General features: G+C 51.0%; 1 protein-coding gene and 1 long non-coding RNA gene across 2 annotated transcripts in view; one reads left to right on the top strand and one right to left on the bottom strand.

The window, feature by feature from the left end:
- SLIT1 (slit guidance ligand 1) overlaps window positions 1-22,739 on the bottom strand; it is a 175,169-nt gene that overhangs the window by 73,422 nt on the left and 79,008 nt on the right. The gene's annotated exons all lie outside the window — the stretch shown is intronic.
- Window positions 15,516-18,243, top strand: LOC144245197 (uncharacterized). The gene is made up of 2 exons (XR_013339196.1): window positions 15,516-15,804; window positions 16,119-18,243. It is a non-coding gene; the product is annotated as an uncharacterized LOC144245197 (long non-coding RNA).

Below are 22,739 nucleotides of genomic sequence, written 5' to 3'. Positions count from 1 at the left end.
AGAACAAAGCCAGTCTGGAGAATAAGTAGTAAAAACTACAGCCTTACTACTCACAGTGTGATCAGGGATGTGCAGTATTGGCTTTGGTAGAAATGGAGAATCTCAGACCTGATCCAGACCTACAGAATCAGAATCTGCATTGAATAAGGTGACTTGTGTCCATTTAAGTTGTGAAGCACTAGACAGAACAGCAGTACTCAAACTTGGCTGCACAATAGTCTGGGGAGCTTTAAAAACTACTGGTGCTTGGGGGTGCCTGGGTGGCTCAGTCTGTTGAGCACCTGACTTTGACTCAGGTCATGATCTTGCAGGTCATGAATTCGAGCCCCACATTGGGCTGGGTGCTGTCAGTGCAGAACCTGCTTCAGATCCTCTGTCCCCCTCTCTCTGCCCCTCCCCCACTTGTGCATGCACACGCACTCACTCTCTCTATGTTGCATTTGCTCTCTCAAAAATAAATAAACTTTAAAAAGAGCTACTGATGCTTGGACGTCACCCCAGAGTTTCAGATTTCATTGGTGGAACCTGGGCACCAGGACTTTTTAATGCCCATTTTACCCATTCCAATGTGTAGCCAGGATGGAAAATCCTTATTCTTCTGTCCTCTCTGCCCCTCCGGCACTTCGTCTTAACCTCCCTAACTCAGTGTACCTCCCCTTCCAGTGCTATGTGCTTCTCCAATCCTTTCTTTCTCAGTATTTCCAATCCCCCAGGATTACTGATGCTAATCAAGTGTTGAGGAAAGTAGTTCACACTAGACGGTGAATGACTGATAGCCTTGATTCCCAAGAGTATGTGCATTTTTAAGAGAGGAAGATTCCTGACTCAGTCTTTATCATGGTGACATCTCATCAGTCTGAACAATGTAAAGGAAATACTTTAAGGAGAGTAGGCCTTTTCTATTCAGCTAAACTTACTATCCAAGAAAAGAGCTATTTATAGCATGGGTAAAAGTTTACTACTAAATTCAGACGGTCAAGCAAAGACACTTGCACGTTTACCTGTGTGTATGTGCTCTTTTCTGTCTCCTACAGATGGTGGGCTGTCCCAGGACATTTTTGGTGGGTGGGAGGGAGGGAGAAAGAAAGGAAGGAAGGAAGGAAGGAAGGAAGGAAGGAAGGAAGAAAGAAAGAAAGAAAGAAAGAAAGAAAGAAAGAAAGAAAGAAAGAAAGAAAGAAAGAAAGAAAGAAAGGGGAGAGAGTCAGAGGGTACTTTCAAAAGTCAGGAGCAGAGGCTGGGGGCCAACACCATGGGTGGCAGGATCAGAAGTCCCACACCTATCAGACCTTTGTGGTGACTCTGGTGTGCAGATGTCTCTGCACACAAATACACTACCCTCAGACTCACAAGCTGCCATGGGGAGGGTCCAGAGACCAAGGGAGGGTAGAGGCCAGACCAAGTTCATTTATCGGATGAGCACCGCAGACTTGAACAGAAGCCAGAATTCCAGACCACACGCTCTGAGCCCAGCGGCACCCCCTTGGGAAGTACCGTGGAGGGAGAACAAGCAGAGAAGCCATGGGCTGAGATCCCAAGGGAGCAGCACCCAAGCCCCAGACTCAGGGTACGTGGGAAAGCCACCTCATGGAAAGCAAGGAGCTCAGAAACAGAAAGAGAGATGGAGACGAGAGACCAATAAAGAGAAATGGGCAAAAGAGAATCAAGAAGAGAGAAGCTAAATGAGCGGAAAAGACAAAGAGAGGCAGGCAGAGGAGCCAAGACCCTTGACTGAAGATGAGGCTCTGAGGCAGGGACTGGAGACACCTGGTTTTTCACAGCAGCCAGACGCAAGTCAGTGTCACCGTGGACAGCCAGCTGAGGTGCAAATGAAAAGAAGCAGCATGTGAGCCTGCGGGGGCTTTCTGCTCTGGGCGATGGGCTCTAACATCCCCTGGCCTCTCTCTTTTGCAGGCTGTGTGGCTGGGGGATAATTTGCCCATGGCTGGAGGTGTCAGGCTCTGATGATGAGTGTGAAGCCTGCAGGAGACCTGCCCTCGGGGACACATCCTGTGTGACTAATCACTGGGCAGAGGTGGGAATGGAGTTCCAGCTACCGGGGCCTCTTCCCAGCAGTATCAAATCCCCTGTGTGTGCATGGCGTGGGGAGCCCTGTCCTCACTTGTGCCTGGAGAAGGAAGGCTTTTGCATGAGAAGGGCCCTGAAGGCTAGCAGTAAGCTGGGGGACAGAGCCAGTGGGGACAGGCTATCATCATGGAGGGGTAGGAGAAACTGGGGACTGGTGGTGTGTTGGGTGCATGGTTCATTTTCTCTCTTGCACACCACAAACCCAACAAATACTTTGCATGTAAGTTAAGAATATAGACTCTGGAGCCAGACTGTCTGGGTTTGAATCTTGGCTCTGCTTCTTACTAGCTGGGTGACCCTGAGCTTGTTGCCTAACCTTTCTGTGCCTCACTGTCTTCCTCCATGGAATGGGAATAATAAATAATATCTAACTCACGGACTGTTGTGAGCATTTAATGAGCAAATACGCATAAAGTGTTCAGATCAGTTCCTGCTGGCACATGATAAATGCTTTGTGTCTTAGTTATCATCATCCTTCCTACAAGGGTCATTCAGCCCTTGTAAGTGCTGGGCACTGGGGTGGGGGCTCTGTCAGAGCAGTAACCAAGACAAAGAGGTCCATGCTTCCATGGGTTTGGCTTTCCATTCGGGTTGGAGAGAGAGAGACACTAAACAGCATAACCAAAAACCTTCAAGCTGATTTCCAAGATGGATGGGTGCCGTACAGGAACTGGAAGAGGGCGTCGTCCTAAAGAGTGACTGGGAAGGAGGAGGCTTCAGTGGCCAGGGTAGTCAGGGAGGGCTGGCCAGTTTGTCCAAGGGGAAGCCAAGTGGTGAGAAGCAAGGAGCCATGCGGAGTCCTGGGGAAGAGCATTCCAGGCAGAGGAAGCAACAAGGGAGAGACAAAGAGGCAGGAGTTAAGTGTCGGGGGACAGCAAGGAGGCCCGCATGACCAGCGTGCCATGAGGAAGGGAGGAGACACAGCCAGGAATGGAGGCAGGGATCCAGCAACAAGGGCTTTATGAGCACGGCCAAGACACAAGGCGGACTCTACATGAGTTAGAGGGTGTTAAGCAGGAGAGACGCAGGACCTGATTGGCATTTTCAAGGAGAGCTGGCTGCTGGGAGATGATTGCATTATGAATGTGGGGGAAGCAGGGAGTAGTGAAAGCAAGCGTTGAGCCCTCTTAATAACCAGAGAGGCAGGTTTTCAGGATAAGGAAGCTGAGGCTCCGCAGCCACTGCAGGATGGAAGGAGTACAGGACCCACAGCAGCTAGCATTCACGGAGTGCTTACATCTCCCATGGCTGGGTACTTTCACTGTCACCACCTACAGAAGAGGTTCAGTCAGGAATCCAGAGTCATCCAGCCTGTCCTGGAGTCCAGCTAGGCCCTGAGCCTGGCTGGCTCCAAAGCCCCTGCCCTTACCGCCTGAGGCTGGCCATCTGCTGGTGCTGGGCGAGGGGAGACAAAGCCCGGGACCCTGGTCTGCACACAGAATTCTTCTCTGCTCTAGTCTCGGCACACCTGCCCACATCACAGATGCAAACAACCTGCTGGGCTGGGAGGAGGGCCATTCAATGTCAGAGGTGGTGCAGGGGGCAAAAAACCCTCTCTGGTGCATTTGAGGTCATTTACCTAAGTCTGAGAAGACACTTATTTACCTGACCAAATTTTGGTCCTCCCCAAAGTGCACTCTGGTTTGATGAGACTCTATGATCCATCCCTAAGACCTCAGAATCTGTCTCTTGCAAAAGCCAAATGCTTCAAAGCACGGATTTCTTTTGATATATACTTTCTTCACTTAACACTAACTTCGCAGCTGCATCAGAAAACCAATCAGGGTGGGCCTGTTCAGACACGTTCCCTGCATCATTTCTACCACCCTCTCCCTGGAAAGGAGCTTCTCCCAATGTCTTTCCATGAAGTCTGCCAGGAGCCCCCAGGGAACTTAACCTTTGTTCATCTCACTCCTACCGGTTAGGGCCTATCCTCTGTGAAGTTACACATGAACTTGGAGAGTTTTGTGTGGTAGAGCAGTAAACTACTACTGCCTGGCAGCAAAGATCACAAAGTGGAGTTACTGCCCTGTAGGACATTAACCAGCATTGCATCCAACTTTGTAATTTTACTTCCGCGTTCTCTTTTGTTGCTTACAAGAGTCTCAAACTCTCCTTGAGACAACTTTACCAACCTGCTGGTTTCCTCATTAATAACTTAAATAAAGCTTTGGCACACAATCACTTTGTATTTGTGTGAGAGTCATATTTCTAACTTTTTCCAGTTATGCTTCGGCAGTAGTTTATCTTCATCTTGCAGATGGGACGACTGGGACTGAGGGAAGCCATTGAACTGGCTGAAGGGCACAGAGCCAGCAGGGGTAGGGGCAGGATCTGGATGCCCCTCAGCCCGGTGCCAGAGCCCCCCAGTCCAACTGCCCCTGAAGGTCTCACAGGTCATCTGAGTTGACACGGGGCCTTGGAATGGCCTGACCAAACTTCTTTATGTCACAGGAGGGGACCTTGAGACCAAGGGGAACTCGAAGCCTTGCACACCGTCACACGCTGGTAAAGGACAAAGGGCAACGGCAGCTGAAAAGTTGTTTCTCTTTTAACTACTGCCTCATCTTCTTACATTTAGCTCAGGTCTTTGCTCAATCAAGGCCACTCACAAGGAGCTTTAGTGCCTGCCATACAACGGAATCTCACCTGCTTGCTGGAGGGGCGAGGCATCTCCAGCAGAGAGTCACTCCTTAGAGTGTCAAGCAGGGCTCTGATGCTCTGACCCAGAGTCCGTGGGGGCCCTAGAGGACCAAAGAGGGGCTGCCCGAAGTCTGTGCGTCTCCCGGAACTGTATGCAAATTTTGTCTTACGTGCACAGTGCATCAGATTCTCAAAGGGATGCAACTCCAAAAAGATTACATATCCTGCCTTGTCTGCAGAAGGGCGCTCATTAGAAGCAAATGAGCTGCCCGAGAAGGAAAACACATTAATCTCCCGAGCAGTTGCATAGGTCAGCCTGCCCAGATGGGCCCATTTGTGACTATGAGAACAAAGCAATCCCAAAGTCATTTTTTAAAAAGTGGGTCATTTCCTGATCAAGTACCTGAAAGACTCAGGATCTATAAAACTGCATGTGAGAGGCTCAGGCCCAGGGACACATATACTCACATGGATGCCACTTCCAGTAGCATAAAAGCAGCCAAGGGCCACAAGGTCTCACCCCTAAAAAGGAGACGTCAGTTCCCTGGGGTAGGGATTCTTCTCTGCTTTGTTGGCCAATTACCTCAGGACCTAGACAGCCTGGTACATCATAGATGCTCCATAAATACATGCTGATGAAAGAGAATTGTCCGGGAGGAATGAGACATGTCACTGACTGATGGTAAGAGCCATGCCAAGGGCAAGACCCCAAAATAAGAATAAGATTAATAGCAATGAGCACTTACCCAGCCTGTCCTGTGTGCCAGGCTCTGTGCTAATAAGCTCTACCCTCACCCCTCATTCACTCCTCACAGCAACCCCCCCACATCAGCGTGCTATTGCCAGCTCCATTTCATACATGCGGAAAGTGTGGTTCAAAGAGGCTCAGTGACCTGCCCAAGGTCACCCAGCTGATGAGCCCAGTCCACAACCTAGCTCAGGTCTATCTTAGTCCGGATCTTAACCACACCACCCCACCTCCCTGGACGCATGGGGAGAGTGGCAGAGGCGAGAACCACAGCAGGGAGAGAGGAACCAGAGTAACCTCTCCTTTGGTGAGGAGAGGGCACTGTGGCCGTCAGAAGACATGACCTGTGCTGTGAGGCTCTGGTGGGACAGCATTTACGAGGCACTGGGAAGGTCACGGGAAGGAAAAGGGGAGAAGCCGCTAGATGTGGCAGAGGCCAAAATTCGTTCTCCCCTTTTCCCTTCTATTGGAACTGTGACTTTATCTGGCCAGCAGTGTGCCCCAATAAAAGAGTACATTTTCCACTTCCCTTGCATGTAGGCATGGCCAAGAAGAGGTAAGCAGAAGTTGTAAATGAAAAAGCCTTTAGAAAATCTGTAAAGCAGGCTGTCTTGGTTGGTGGAGTTTCCTCTTTATCCTTTCTTCCCCTCTTTCCTCCTTTTTCTGACCTAGAACCCATAGGAAATAAATGTAGCTCCATGAGCCATCTCAAGCCATGAGGTGACCTTAAGGATGGAAGACAAAGCTTAAGAACGTTAGAGCAAAAGACCGAAGGATCGTGGGACTTTGACTCCTAGCTGACACTGGAGCCGCTGTACTTTGATGTGAGAGAAAAACCCCTATACTTCATTTAAGCCACCTTTTAAATATTTTAAATACTTTTTTGTTTTGTTTTTTGTTATATAAAGCCAGACCCAATCTTCCCAGCTGGCACAGAAATCAATCATCTTTAGGGAGAAGACCAGCAGAGCCACGCAGAACCCAGCACTGTATCTCCAGAAACACTGGACGGAGGCTCTGCAGGCCTGACCACAGCGGACAAGCAGAGTCCTGACCGTGAAAGGGCACAGTGATGTGAAAATGAGAGGAAGTGCCAGAGAAGATGATGACTGCAAAGATGAGAACTTTCAGAAGCTCCAAAAGCATGTTAATCTGTGGGAAAATTGTAGGCAGCAAGTTTCAGAGCTAGCTTCGGAGCCAGAACCTCCAGGACCACTGGCAAGCCATAGGGGACCTTTGTGGGAATTGGAGAATGGTACCCCTTCTTCAAAACACTTTCATTTACTTGGGAACTGTTATAATAAGTATATAAATCTACCCCTGTGATATAAATGGTGTCCCTTAGAAATGGCGCCCTTGACTGATGGGTTTTGGGGGGGAGGGGGGAGATAGGCATGGAGGAGGGCACTTGTGGGCATGAGCACTGGGTGTTATATGGAAACCAACTTGACAATAAACTATTTGTAAAAAAAAATTTTTTTTTAATTAAAAAAAAAAGAAAAAAAATGGTGCCCTTGGACAGTGCACAGCCTGCACAACTGTAGAGGGTGACTCTGCATATCTGTCTGGTCCCATCACACCTGCATCAACTGCATGGCTCCAAAACTGGCTGAATGCTATACTCCTAAGGATGTCTCAGCCTTATTAAGTGATGATTACACAAGGCCATGTGCACCCTGGTTAAAAAGACAGGAGATGTTTCCACCCTAAAAAAAAAGATGCAATGTCAAATTCAAGCACCTAGTTAAATGTCATTCATAAAGAAAATGCAGCTATGTGGGGCAGGTAACAGCTATCACTAAGATGAGAAGTTACTGTAGCTCTTGTCCATGGGTCTGATAAAGACCAGGCATGGCACCTGACTAGAAATCACAGCCTAGTAACAATCTGTGGATGGCAACAATCTATGACAAATGAAAGGAGACATGGATACCTCTGAACTTTATTATACTTAATGAAAGCTTCTTTACATCATTTTATTGGTCTATTTTTTTTACTCTTGGAGGGAAGGAAGCACTTTTACAATTTATGGAATTATTTTAAATAAAGAAAAGCAGGGGTGCCTGGGTGGCTCAGTTGGTTAAGCATCTGACTTCGGCTTGGGTCATGATCTGACTTGTGAGTTTGAGCCTCACATCAGGCTCTGTGCTGACAGCTCAGAGCCTGGAGCCTGCTTCAGATTCTGTGTCTCCCTCTCTCTCTCTGCCCCTCCCCTGCTCACACTCTCTTGTTCTCTCTCAAAATAAATATTAAAACAATTTTAATTAATAAAAGCAATGATAGATCTCAATAAATAAATTAGTTCAACCTTAATTCTCTGGCCCTGTCCCAACTATCAAAAAAGCCTCCAAAACTAAAAAACAAAACAAAACCCACAAAAACCGAATTAAACTGCATCTATGCTTTCCAGACAGGGCCCAGCTGCTGACCTCACCACTTCTTCATGCTAGTCTTGCAGACCAAACAGCTTTCCCAGGGAAGGGCCTTCTGCTGGCGGCTCTCCAGACCCTCCACACCCCTGCTGCCCTTCACACCTTCCCATACCAACTCTGCTCTGTGGAGAGAGAAGTGAGCATGTCTCAGATGACGGAAGGGGTGGGGCTGAATCAGTGCCAGAGAGATTGTTAATGAGAAGAGCTGGAGTTCACCTATCAATGCCAAACCGTTCCTGAAACTGGTCCCCGGGGCAGAGACAAGCCATCCCACCGTGGCGGGAAGAGAAATGACAACAGCACTTGTTGAACCTACATTCGTGCCAGGCACCATAATGGATGTGAAGCTGGCACAAAGCTCACAGGGAAGAACACTCCAGACCCTGATTCAGAGGCTTTCTTTCTTGTGCTAACTGTGCGACCTTGGACAAGTCCCTCTGACCCTCTGGGCCTCAGCGTCCAGACCTACAAAATGAGGGTCCTGACTATTTCTAAGGCAGTGCTTCTCAAGCGGCAGCGTGCACAGAAGTCCTCTGGGGTCTCGTTCACACCCCGGGGAGGGCCTGAAAGTCTGCATTTCTGACGAGACTGGCCCTGGGCCTCATTCTCAGCAGCCAGGAGGAGGAAGCAAGCCTCACTGAGTGAGCCCGGCAGCTGGCCCCTCTCCTGCCGCTACCATTTCAGCCCAGGAGACAAAACAGCCAGCTGTGGGTCGAGCCCAGGGACCTAGCCAGCTGCCTTCTGCTTTCCCTTTCCAAACAAAATTTGAGATGTCACAGAACAGCTGAGAAAAGAAAACAAGCGTTTCCTCCACATCCATCTCTGCTTCCTACCCCCACCTGCCACTTGGCCAGGAAACCAGCCTTGGTGTCCTCCTTTCCTCTTCCCCCAGCCCCCACACCAGCACCCTTGTCTGACAGGGTCCCCCCAACTCCGCAGGCCCTCCCCCCTCCGCTCTCTGAGCTCACCTCTGGCAGAGGCTTGCCAGGCTTATTTTTAACAGCTCTGATTGAAGCTGGGATCCCGCTGACATTTACACTCCCTCATCATTATCAGCTCCAAGCTTCCAGCAGCCAAGCTAAAAAGGCTTCACAGAGCGGGAGGGGCCAGGAACGAAATGTCAGCAGCTCCACACTCCTGCCTCTCACGGAGCTGCCCCAGCACCTTCTCCCGGCAGAGCCCACCTGCCCCCCACCAGCCCAGGCCCGAGCGGCCAGCCCCTTCTGTCTCGTGACCACATTGTCTCTGTCAACAATCAGGACGCAGGGTGTGATTTAGAAATGCACAGATGTGAAAAGACTCATAGAGGCAGAAAAATTAAATCCCATTTAGTGGTGTATTTAATCAGAGCCACGGACGGGCCCCTCCTGGGCAGCTTTATCCCCATTTAGACATCAGACAGATGTACACCCAACCATCGCTCTGCTGAACCTACAGCTTGCTTGCTCCTCTCTTGCCTTCTAGAATACCCAAAGCTCCATTTTCTCCTCTCTAAAAGGGGAGGCTCATCCCTGCCCATCGGGTCACCAGGGGAAGGTGAAATGAGAAGAGAGGTAGGTGCCTGCAGTCGGGTTCCACCAGCGCCGCCTTCTCCCCCGGCACCGCCCTCACCCTACACCTCAGACATCAAATGCTACAACCACATCTGATCCTTCAGGCAGCTGAACTGTCGAGCCTCAGAAAGAAGAGACGTGAGAGACGTGAGAACGCCTCAATGCTCCGCTGTCTCTGAAGAAATTCATGCTTGTGTTTTATGTCTCCTCGGCCAGGGCAAGGTTCACAGCAATGTGTCTGACTCACCACTAAATAATTTACTCCTGGGTCACAGAGGCAATACTTTTTACAGAGAAAGCATTTCCGACTCAATGCACTAACATGTCAGTTCATTAGGGGAGTGGGGGTAGGGTGGGGTTTAGAGGTGAGAATTAGGATCTAAGCGATTCTTCTGTTAGAAGGAGAAATGAGCTGTTAAAGGCACAGAAAGGACACCCACCATTTATGACGTGAGATGATAAAATGCCTATGTGACAAGATGGAGTGAGGTGAACCATAGAGGCACTGTGATGTAGCGTCAGGCTACCAGTGACTTGTGGCCACACCTTGGGAGGGTCATCTGCTTCTGGACCACAGCTGACCATGGGGAACTGACACTGTGGAGGGCAAAATATACAGATACGAATATAAAAGCAAACAGTCCAAAATGTATGACAGTGGGTGTCTGAAAACAAACAGGGGAGCCTGGGTGGCTCAGTCGGTTAAGCATCTGACTTCAGCTCAGGTCATGATCTCACGTTCATGGGTTCAAGCCCCATGTCAGGCTCTGTGCTGACAGCTCAGATCCTGAAGCCTGCTTCGGATTCTGTGTCTCCCTTTCTCTCTCTCTGTCCCTCCCCTGCTCACACTCTGTCTCTCTCTCTCTAAAAAATAAATGAACATTAAAAAAAAATTTTAATTATAAAAACAACAACAAAACCTGTCTGTCTCAAGGAGTCCCCCCCAGGAAGTCTTCCCTGACTCACCCCAGTCTGATCATTCAGATTATTAGGATTACGTTACAGTCTTACAGCACTTGGCTGTATGGTCTGGTCTGTAATCCAGTGCACCTCAGGAAAACATGAAATCCCTCACTGTCCCCAGCATCCGAGGCAGGCCTTCCCCAGCCGTACACTGTCCATGGGCAGCCCCGGGCCTCATCCTTCTCTGCCACTCCCTGTGAAGAGAGGTGGCACGTTGTGTTTGGCTTGTTCGCAGCACTGCCCTCCACTACCACACACACATCTACAATCACCAGCATGATAATTCTGTTACATTACCTCTCTGATATCACCACTTCAAGTGAACCAGGAAGCCCAGTTTATAGTCCAATTTGCAAAATTCTGATCACATTGGCAGCTAGCAAATGTCTGGCAAAACCAATCGTCTTGAACTATCATAGTTGGAACAAATAACCGTATTCTCGGAAGGCCTTCCGCATAAAACACCGTGGCTAGGCAGCATGAGGGGTACACACGGCCATGGGGCCACAGGCCCGGCCATCATGGAGCTCGCAGAGAAAACAGCAGTGATCCTGAGAGCAGAGAGTTCTGGAACTCTCACTGTGCTCACTTCACCTTCACGAAAGCCCCACTGTCCAAGGCTATTGCCCTCCCCAGTGCAGAGCCAGGGAATGAGGCTTAGAGGGTGGTAACTGCCAGGGAGCCACTCCGCTAGGAAGCGGGGCTGCGTTTCTGACTCTGATATCCCTGCTCCAGAACCTAAGTAGTGACTGTGACGTCACTTCTACCTCCTCAGACCTGGACTGACATAGGACTCTGAGAGACAAAGAACCCAGAGAGACAGGGGGAGAAGAGAATGAGACAGAGAGAGAGACAGGACCCTGAGTGAGAGAGACAGGACCAAGAGAGATAAAGAGAGAACCCTGACAGAGAGAGATAGGAGAGAGATGGAGAGATGGAGAGAGAGAGACAGAGAGAGAGAGAGAGAACCCTGAGAGAGATAGGAACCTAAGAGAGAGAGACAGACCCTGACAAAGACAGGACCATGAGTGACAGAGACAGGACCGAGAGAGAGACAGAGAGAGAACCCTGACAGAGAGAGAGAAGAGAGGAGAGAGAAACAGGGAGAAAGAGAGAGAGACAGAGAGAGAGAGAATGAACCCGGAGTGAGAAAGACAGGAACCCAGGAGAGAGACAGAGAGAGAACCCTGACAGAGAGAGACAGGACCCTGACAGAGAGAAAGATAGGAGAGAGAGAGAGAGACAGCGAGAGAGAGAGAGAACCCTGAGTGAGAGAGACAGGAACCTAAGAGAGAGAGACAGGACCCTGAGTGGGAGAGACAGGACCCTGAGTGGGAGAGACAGGACCCTGGCAGAGAGAGAGAAGGGGAGAGGGGACCCTGACAGGGACAGGACCCTGGCGGAGAGAGAGAGAGAGAGAGAGAGAGAGAAAACCCTGAACAGATTGGATAAGCATGTAACAGCCACCCAGCCCACAGACAGGGTCACGCAAAGGAACAGACCACGGAGGGAAGTCACATGGAAGAAAGGCCCCGGGCTGGAGAGGCCCGGGAGGGTGTCCAGAGGTGAGGCAAGCGTCCCAGGGGAAAGCAAGGACTGGGACAGGCAGACGGTGACGCACCCTCCTAGTGCTGGGACAGAGCTGAGACGCCTGTGTGCCGGGAGCATCCCGGGAGAAGCCAGCCTGGAAGGGGCCTGGAGCCAGGGGCCCTTGAGAGCAGCAAGAGGAAGGGGGCCCAAGCCAGCGCGATGAGGACCACTCTGGCCTCAAAAACAAGAGCAAACAGACCACAGTGACGTCCAAGAAGGTGACCTCAGGCGCCCTCACAGGGTGGCTGTGGGGCCAGGAGGGCGTGGGGCCCCTTGGAAAGCCACACTGGTCCTTCCAGCACTACCGATGGGGCTCCTGACCCGGAGGACCTGGCGTCCCCCAGCCGGGAAACTGCCCCGGACAGCAGATCAACGCGGCTGTGAGCACGAGCTCTGCAGCCACGTGGCCCTGGACAGGACACCTAGCCCCTCGGGGCCATCTTTCCTGAGCAGGCAAACCAGGACGGGCCTGGCCCCTCCCGTGGGGCTACGGAAGGACTGACAGCGGAGGCAGGGCGCCCCGGCCCGAGGCGGGAGGCAGTCAGCCGCACACAGCCGCCCACAACAGCAGGACGGGGCCACGCTGCCTGAGAGTCTCCAAAAGCAGAAACGGCACAAAGGTCGTGACACTCGCGGGGCAGAGGCCACACGCTGCTGGACCTGCTGCACATCTGGTCAGGTGTCTGTCTGTCTGTCTGTCCCCCATTCCCACCAGCTGCTGGCTTCCCACCTGCGCCCCTTGCCAGGCCCTGGCCCTCACTCTGCACACACATGCATACAGATGAGAGGTATCCGGGGAGGGGCCGCTTCCAGTCTTTCCTTACGCTTTTCCTTTTGAAGCAAATCTGGTTTGATGGTTCTTGCACAGCTGCTCTGACCCCGAAGGGGAAAAGGCGGTCCCAGAAGGAGAAGGAAACTCTGGCAACCTCCTGCCTGGAAGAAGCAGGAGCGCCCGGGCAGTGTACCTGCAGCGGCTGGTTGCCATGAAATGGAATTTATACATGAAAATCAGGAGAGAAGCGGCCCGGGGCACCCCAAGCAGGGCTCTGACGGAGCTGACAGCTAATTAGAAAGTTCCATTTGAGCTTCATGTGGACAAGGCATTTAATAATTAAATGTCTTATCTGTATTTAAATTCCTCTGACAATATGTACTTAGAGTGTGGCCAGAGAATGAATGTTCTCACTTCCATTGCCCCACAAGACACAATATTTGAATCCAGGCATCTCTCCCACTGACAATAAGTGACATTATGTCACACGACTTGTACCAAGAGCGTTTCAGCATCAGGGGACTCTTCGACCTGGTTCTTGGATCGATGTGACACAGAGAGACTCAGCCTCAGAAACAGGCTTGACATGAATATGTCCCTTCACAAGTCACCAAGCCAGGAGGCAGGGAATGGGTGAGGGGCCCGCAGCCTGGTGGGGTGTGAGGAGGGCAGAGTGATCAGCTGGCCTGAGTGCAGCTAAAAGAGGTGCACTGTCTGCAGAGTAAGAATAAAATTCTTAAAATAATAATAAAACACTTATTTTAATAATGATGATGATGATGATGATGATGATGAAAGTTGGCCTGATTTCCAGTAACTCCATGTACAAGTAGTCCTAAAGAATATCATTGATAAAATGCTGCTCCCCACTTAGAAGGAGGCTCCCACGGCCATCCCCTTGGCACACCACCACCTCAGCCTTACTTAGTAACCATGACCACAAATGGCCTGAAAGCCCCAGGGCTCCCTGGCCTCCTGGGGGGGCGGGGGAGGGGGGAGGGAAGCCGCAGAGGAGAAACTGGTTCAGAGGGAAGAAAAGACAGGTGCTCTGCGAGTATACAGGGATGGCCAGACAGAGAGAGGCTGGGTTGGGCCCCATGAGCACGCTCCACCCACCCTGCAGAAGCAGGAAACAATAAGGGAAGAGACCTCTGCATGGTCTGTCAAAGCTGTATCCCATCCTGCTGGCAACAGGGGCCGTAATGTCACCAGCAGCCCTAGGTGGGCTGCAAGAGCCATGCAGAGCTGTGGCAGGAGGGTAAACACCGAAGGGACACACAGAAGCCCCTGCAAGGAGACCAGCTTCACATGGAAGGGGGTCAGGGATGGTCCCAGCTGGGACACAGGAGGAGCACTTGGGGAAAGTAACAGGGAGGGAGGCTTAGATCCTCCCGCTGTTTGGTTGGAGCTCCCCTCCTGGGACAACCCAAAACACTGCCTTCCCCTTGACCCCAGGATAGGTCTCAGAAAGCACAAGGCTGCAATTCTGTCTCACCTTCTGGAACTTTCTCTTGCCATGCAGAGGAGCCAATGAACCCCCAGCAGAGAGTGCACATTTAAAGGAATAAGACCTAGAAGGGAATTTAAACATGCCCTAGTTCAACTCTCTACTAACCAATGTAAAAAGCCCAGAGAGGTCAAGTGACTTCTCCAATGTCACCCAGCCGGATAGCTAGTGCTCTTTCCACACCCCTGCCTGCTATGCTGCTGAGAAGCATTATGGTATCAGAGGGGCTTTGCAGTCAGCGAGTTTGGGTCTAGATGGGCTCTCCTCTTACAGCTGTGTGATGTGGGATATACCACCAGTGCTTTCTGGCCTTGGGGAGCAGCTGGACTGGTGGCTGGACTGACCGTAAGTGGCTGAGCAGTGCCCCAGTCCCAGACGGCACAGTCCTGGCTTTGGGGTTGGATACAACTTTGCATATCTGGGACGCCTGAGTCACATCCAATAAGACCAAGTACTTCTTGCTGTCTGATAACCATCGGAACTGGCCTGGACTATCATTAAATTTGGGAATGTCAAGGGTCTTGGAAAACACTAACTGTACCTGACACAGCTGTCATCCTGCCCTCAAGGTGCTCTCCATTCTATTGGGTTCAACTGTTGATTTACTGTGGGTTCAACTCCTACCTCTCAGCATGAGGTCCGCAGACCAGGAGGGACCAATCACCCCAGAGCTGGCTGGAAAGACCCCTCCTGGACCTGCTGGGTCCAGATCTGCATTGACACAAGACCCTCAGGTGACTCGGATGCATCTTCAAGCTTAGAAGGCACTGGTTTAAGGCACCGTGGGGACATTCATAGGTGATGGCCCTGGAGACTAGCCAGCACCCCGCACACCGTCAGAAACCATCACAGAACATGTGTGACATGGTGCCACTATCCCTCTGCGCTCAGACAGGAGGATGGGGGAGGCTCAGCTCGGCAAGAGCTCAGCTGGAAAGGTTCTGAGTTTCCAAGGAGGGTAAACATAGCGTGCTCCCCCACGCTGTCATGATGCAGCCAGCCGCCGAGTTGGGGAACCTTTACACAGTGTCCGGGGGACACAGGTCCTGGGCTCCCAGACCCAGCTCTGCATGCCCACTCGTTATTCCCCAGCCTGGACAGCTGCATGTCAGCTAAGGTCTCTAGTACTTGTTTCCATGTCTCCATTGTGACATACAGATACCAGGAGAGCCTAGGTGTGAAAAGCTGGCCCTGGCCTGGTCCCTGATGGGTGCTCGAGTAGTAACTGCTCTGATTGTCATCTGGGGGTGGGGAGACTGACTGCTTCTCCAAATATCATAAGAGGGCAGACCTGGGCCAGCGAGCCGTGGGTACAAGTCCCAGGACAGCAGTTTGGGCATAGTGCGTGGGAAAACCACCAGCAGCAGGTTCTCCTACAAGCGCCCAGAAGGGCTGGTGCAAGCGTGGCGCACGCGCACGCCGGAGTTTAGAAGAGGGACCGCGGTGGCCGTGCAGGAGCCGAGAGAAGAACGCAGAGACACCCTTTCACCTCCTCATTCCTGCTGCTCCAGGTAGGGCACAGCCTCCCCCAAGATGCAAATAGGCATCTCCCACTTCCTGTCTCCCAGCAGCAGAACAGACACGGACAGAGCTGCTCTGGGGCGGATGCTACAGCTGGCGGCGAGCCCGGCGCTCTTTCACCAGCAGCAGCTACCACGCAACTCTCACCATGCAACCAAGAAGGATGGTGCCACCGGCCTCCTTCCTAAGCACATCCTAGGGCCCTCGGTGACGCTTTTAACATGCGTCCAGTTCTCCCCACAAACGGCTTAATTTTTACAACAGCCATTCTCTCTCTCTCTCTCTCTCTCTCTCTCTCCTTAAGTGTTCATTTTAGCCCAATTGAACAGAACACAGTGGAAATCCCAAACCAAGTTTGACAGCGATTTCTTCAGAGTGCAACGCCATGGATTGATGAACCCGCCAGGAACAAAGTTCCTTTTAACAAAGACGTTGTTAAAAACAAAACCGAAAAAAACCTTGCACAGCCCCTAAGTATTTATCATCCAGTTACAACGAACAAACAAGAGGGGGGGCGTGGTGCAGGTCATGCAGATAGCTTGGACCATTCCTTGCTGCTGAAAGAAGGGAGAGAGCAAGACAAGTGGGTATCTGTAATTGTGTTCTAGGCAGAGGCAACAGCCAATGTAAATGTCCTGAGGCAAGAGTATGCATAGTGTTCTGGGAAAAGCTGGGATTGTCAGGAAGTCCGGATTAAGAAGAGGGGTGTTAAGGATTTTGGATATCAGATGGAAGGAAGCAGGAAGCCATCAGAGGCTTCATCGTCGGCTGAATAGAGGAGCAACTTTGATTCATAAGATGATACCCTTAAGTCGCTAAGAACAGTGCCTGCGCAGGGTACAATTTCAATTAATATTAGCTATTGTTATACTTTACCCCCTAAATTTCCATTTACTCACCCCACATAAGCAAATACACACACCACTCAAAGCCCTTCAGTAACCCCTCTCTACCTACAGAGGTGTCCCAGGTCCTTCCATCTGGGATTCAAGCCCCTCTATGATAAGGCCCAATGCACACTTCCAGCTACCAGCCCAGAACATGCCCAGCTACAGACTCGCTCTCCCTGGATCTGCACACTTCCTCTCTTCTTTGCTTTCCTGTACAATTCCTTTCCTCCTGAAAGGAACCTCCTAACATCCTACCCAAGGTCACATCCATCTCAAAGGCTACCTCCTTCATTAAGGCTTCCCTCATGCATCAGCAGATAGGAGTCATGACTGTACTATTAGCTAAGCTGTGCCACTCACAGACCTTCTTATCCTTGGTGCTGGGCATGTTCCCCCATGGAAGCCCACCCGCAGCCCCTGCTGCCACCCATGAAGAAGCTACCTGCCAACTCCTCCACAGGGCTCAGCCAAAGCACTGAACAAAACCATTATGACTATCCACGGGATAACACAATAAATGCACAGCCTCTGTTTACCCCCACCCACTTGATAAAGACCTAGCCAAGACTCAGCTGAGCAGTGAAGGGGTACCTGCTCTCCCAGGCTCTCCAAGAGGCCAGCTAATTATAAATAAAAAAGGTCAGATGGGGTAAAAAACGTCCTCTTCCTTAAAGTATAAAAACTCAACGGACAAAAATAAATCTAGCAACTGCTCAGATCAGATCAGAACTGTTCTGATCACCAGTTAAGCCCAAAGGCTTTGGCGCCTCTGCGAGCACAGATAGAGGTATTTCACACACACACACAAACCAGCCACAATAAAAGAGGGGGAGTTCAAAATCCATGCTCAACACCATACATGCACACGCACATATACACACACACACGCATGCACACACACCCCGCACACGCGCACCTAGCATAGCTGTGTGGCCATGTTCAAGCACTTGTGTCTAGAGAAAGGACACCCCTCACACATCGAGGAAGTTCTGAAGCACCCACAAGGCAAGAGCCAGATGAAAAGGAACTGAGGCCATCCTCACAAAGTCAGCGGTGGGGAGCACTTCAGCTATATCATAGGAGCCTCCGATGACCATGGAGTAATGAGGGTGGGAAACATAACTCACCACCTGTCTTTACAGAAGACATATTAAAGAGCTCTGAACTCCCGCATGGTTTTCTGAAGCAGACAGACGATATGCCAGATCAGACAGGGGTCAGAATCCTCTAGGTGACTGCTTAACCAGATGCAGATAAATCACTGGATCACAGAGCAGCCTCCAGAGGGTCTGAATTAAGGAGCTCAAGGTGAAAATGGGGGCAGGACTCACGAACTGTAGTTACCCAGGTCTCTCGGGGAGGCTCTGGCTTCTCTCTCTCTCAAGCCATTTCACCAGGTTAGCCCCTGCCCAGGGCCAAGAACACAAGAGACAAAGCAACAAGCCAGAGAAGCAACTGGTACCGAGAATCTGGTCAAAAGGCCTCTACCAAAGGACAATTAGCTGGATCCTGGGTCTCATAAATGGCACCTATAATGGACATCCAGTGGGTTTTGTTCTCTTTGTTTTTATCTGCAGCAACTGCACACTCTACTTCATAGTCATAACCCCAATTTTTTTGTCTTGGGATCCATCCCTCCCCAGCTCTGCTCTCATGGTCAGGTAGATAGGAATCCACTCCCAACTCCAGGCCCCATCATCTGGCCATAGTGGCTGGTTCAAGATGGCCACAGAATTCATTAAAACCGATATAATGATATGAGACTCTGGGGACAGAGGCTAACACTCTTTCCTGTGGACTTGGAGCTAAAGGCTGGAGTTTCTGCAGCCCCCTCAGAGCATGAATGGAGAAAGTACTGAGAATGGAGCCAGCGTGGAAGACTTTAGAGGAGGGAGGGACAGAGACAAAAAGACTGGATGGATGGATGGAAGGAAGGATGGATGGATGGGTGGATGGATAGATTGGTGATTGAATAAATGAATGAATGAATAAATCATCACCTGATGAATGAAACACCCTGGTAACATCATCTGAGCCCTTGATCAGGCCTCATCTAATTTAAACTCAGGTCTGCCTGATTCCAAAGGAGGGAAGAAAGTTAATGGGTACTGAGTATTGCTGGACACAGTGCAAAGATTATTGCATTTAATATTCACAATAACCCTGTAAGGTAGGCTTTCTCCTGTGCCCCACACCCCACCTTATTTTATTTGTAGATAAGGAAGCTAAGGTTAAGGAGGTTTTGTAACTGTCCCAGCTCAGCCAATTCACTAGCAGCAAAACCATGCCCAAGGGGCACCTCCAAGGCTGTGATCTTCCTGCTGTCCACTCCACCCTGGGCAAACAGGCCAGAGCCCCAGGCCAGAGCTCTGGAGCACACCCTTAGAGGGCAGTGGGCCCAGGGGAGTTCACCTTTTGATTACTGAGCTAGAGGAGGGCTTCCAGGGAAACATCTTTGTGAGGCACTACTGGGCATGATGTTCTTTGGGAGATGAACGCCTCACAGGGCTGCAGAAACCAGCCGGCAAACATGCGCACTCATCTAAACTTTCTGAACAGCAGCGATTCTCACCCTTCCGTTGTACAAGAGGGAGCCCCCACAGTCCTCCGAGGTGATTGCCAAGGGTACAGGCCCAAGCCAGGAAAGTCACAGTGCGGTAAACACCATCAGGAAGGTGTCAGAAACGAAAGACAAAGCATGTTATATCAGGGAGAAAGGACCCCACCGCTCCTGGAGATGCGCCTACGGCACTATCGGCTCACACCGCCGCCACCGTGAGGGAGGATGACATGCCACTGGCAATGTGTCACAACAACAGCAAGACAGCAATGTGTTATAAGACGTGAAGCCGTGGCATTATTTTAACTCTATTCTTGGTCTGTGAAGACTCAGCCTCCTTTATTAAAAGGATGCGGCTGTCTTTCCCCAGGGAGGGCAGGGCAGCCTGCCAAGGATGCCACCTCTGGTCCCTGGGTCTCCCTTGTTGCTGGGTACCTCACACCTAACTATACCACACAAGCCCCCAGAGGTCTGCTGATTGCCCTTGACATCCGAGCCCATTTGGTCATGGGCCAGTTCCCGTTCTCTAGGACGCAGCTCTTCACTGCCTGAAGAGGAATAATCGAGAACCACAGGAAATCCTAAAGAAAACAAAGGGAAAAGAAGGAAGCACACTAGTGCCCTCCTCCAAGGTCTGGCTGGGCAAGCTTGGCACCCCCACCCTGCTGGCAGCCCCTCCCCCCCAACAGCTGGAGGCCCCTGCCTATCCGCCATGCTGCCATCCCAGCTAAGAGGGGCATGAGCTGGTGGAGGAGGGGGAGCCCACCGGTGGGGCCGGCACTCAGGATAAAGCCGGAGCCGTGCTGGGGCGGGGAGACCCCCACCCACGGCAGAGGGGGCCTCGAGCACCCCACCCACATTCCACCCTCTGACATGAGGGCAGAGACAGAGGCCGCTGCTTGAAGAGAAATCAAAGGGTGGGGCACGAGTCTGGGAGAAAGCAGGAATCCTAAATGAGGCACAGTTGTGCCTGGGTCGTTCCTGTCTCGAGCACTGCCCTCCTCCCCCCTCTGTCCAGGAGATGCCTCCTTTGGGAAGTCCTCTGTGACTTCCATCCTTCTCCTCTCTCTACCCAACCCCTCTCCACAAACAGAGGCTGTGCCCTCCCCTAGGGCTACATGAGCACCTGCTAGGCCCCTGCATGAAGCACTTTCTGGAAGATAAGCAGAGGAAATAGGAGTAGGGGGTAGGCTCCCTCTCCTCGGCTACCTGGGTTTACACTGCAGCTCTGCCACTTTTGTCATTTAAACTAAGTCACTTGGCCTCCTTGTACCTCACTCTCATCATCTGTAAAATGGGGGAGAATGACATTGACAGATGAAAGAAATCATTCATGGATTTCACTGATGTTTCTCTTTAAAGAGCCACAGAAGGAAAATGAGAGATGACTGATCAGCGCCCGGCTCGTGCAATAAATGTGAGCTTTTGTATCTTTAACTTGCCCTTTTCTTCCATGGAATGGAGAGCTCCTCGGGGACACAGGCTGGTTGTCACCCCCATCTGTGTCCCCAGCACGCAGCCAATTCCACTTCCCCAGTAGCAGCACAGAATGACGACTCTTCAGGGCCAACAGGAATGGTCAGAAATGGAGCAAGGGACACAGGTCACAACTAAGAGCCACATTTGGGGCTCAGTGGTCGTGTTTCCAGTGTGGGTCCAGGGTCAGGGAGCAGTGACACGAACAGGTGCCTTTACTTCTCTGAGCCTCAGTTTCCTCACCTTTAAACCCGAGTTAAAAATGATAACCTCAGGGCACCTGGGTGGCTCAGTCAGTTAAGTGTCCAACCTCAGCTCAGGTCATGATCTCCCAGTTCGTGGGTTCGAGCCCCGCGTCGGGCTCTGTGCTGACAGCTCAGAGCCTGGAGCCTGCTTTGGAGTCTGTGTCTCCCTCTCTCTCTGCTGCCCCTCCCCCACTCACATTCTCTCTGTCTCTCTCTCTCTCTCAAAAATGAATAAACATTAAAAAAAACTTTTTTAATGACAACCTCACAGGGTCACTCCAAGGACTAAATGAGAGGATGTTTCTAAAGAATATAGCACAGTACCTGGCCCACAGTAAGTCTCAATAAAGGTAATGGGTTCTGTCACTTCTCGTAATGGTAACGCTGGATTACTATCAATAATGAGCAGTGGGTACCCTGAGGTCATCTGCAGCCACAGCTACTTTCACAAGAGGAACTTAAAGGAAAAAAGCAGGACAGAAGGCCTGCCTCTGAGATGCTGGGGGAGGAGAACTGCCTTCCCACTCGGGGCCCAGATCTGAAGAAAGTTCTGGAAACATCCTGGCAGGGACCCTTTCCAGGGAGAAGCTGTGGGCCCCTGCCACTCTCTGCATCTCTTCTCTTAACTCTGCCTATCTTCCCTCCTTACACCCTCAGCCTGTCACACACAGAGAGGAAGGCGTGAAAGGTTGGAGTCTAGAAATTAACATTTCAAAGTCAACGTTGGATATGTGCTGCCTCCCGCTTCCTGAGCAGCATGTGCGGGAGCCCCAGCACAGAGGAGGGTTGCGGGGCGGATCTGGCGTGTGCAGTCCCCACAGCTTTTGTGCCTGATCAGCCATCTCTCATCTTTCTTCTGCAGCACATTAAAGAGAAACATCACTGACAAACCTGCCCTAGGCAAGCTAAGCCCACACTCAAACGCAGCCCTGCCCTCTCTGCTAAGGAAGGGATGGAGAAATCTTTGGTCTCCTCTCCTCCTGCAGACCTCTGTCAGACCAGACAGGCCAGAACTGGGGAGGAAGGGAACAGTGCATTCAGCCCAGTCTGCTCAGACACCCAACTAAGCAGCCATTCAGTCAGACAGCTACGGACCTCCGAGACTGGCCAAAGGAAGCACAGAAAGGCATCCATCACTTGTTCATTGATCCACTGTCTATTCAAAAACCACTACAATTAGATTTCACCTGTAAAGTATTTGTTAGCTCATCCTCTGCCCCTCTGAGAATCATGCCTGGGAGGAAGGCACGGAGACTGCTCTCCGGCCCACACCCATGCAAGGGTGTCCTTCAGCCCCTCAGTCGTCGTCAGAACAGTCACAGTGACGGAGACTCTCCTGAGAGCCCTGAGAACGACACAGGGGGAAAGCGGACAAACTTTACAACCATTTTGTAAAACAATTTGCTAAGAGCCAGTAAAGTTGACAATGCTCATGGCCCACGTCCTAGCAACCCCGCTCCCAGGAACTCACCTAAGAAACTCTCCCAAATGTGCACCAGGAAGCACACGTGAGGATGTTCTCAGCGGCACTGTTTCTGGAAACCAGTCAAACATACACCATACGTACATCGTGGGAATTTCTACAGTGGTGAAAACGCATGAGCCACAGTCCCCCATGCTCCCATGGGTGAATTTCAGAAACATAAAGCTAAGTTTAAAAAAAAAAACATACTGTAGAAGAATGTACACCATTTCATTCCTTTTATAAAAAGTGAAAGAGTAGGTAAAACTTAAAATAATGCTTACATACATAC

This window comes from Crocuta crocuta, unplaced genomic scaffold, assembly GCF_008692635.1.
Source record: "Crocuta crocuta isolate KB4526 unplaced genomic scaffold, BGI_CrCroc_1.0 scaffold170, whole genome shotgun sequence".
NCBI lineage: Eukaryota > Metazoa > Chordata > Mammalia > Carnivora > Hyaenidae > Crocuta > Crocuta crocuta.
The sequence above is the reverse complement of the archived record's forward strand: the minus strand, read 5'-3'. Positions and strand labels throughout refer to the sequence as shown.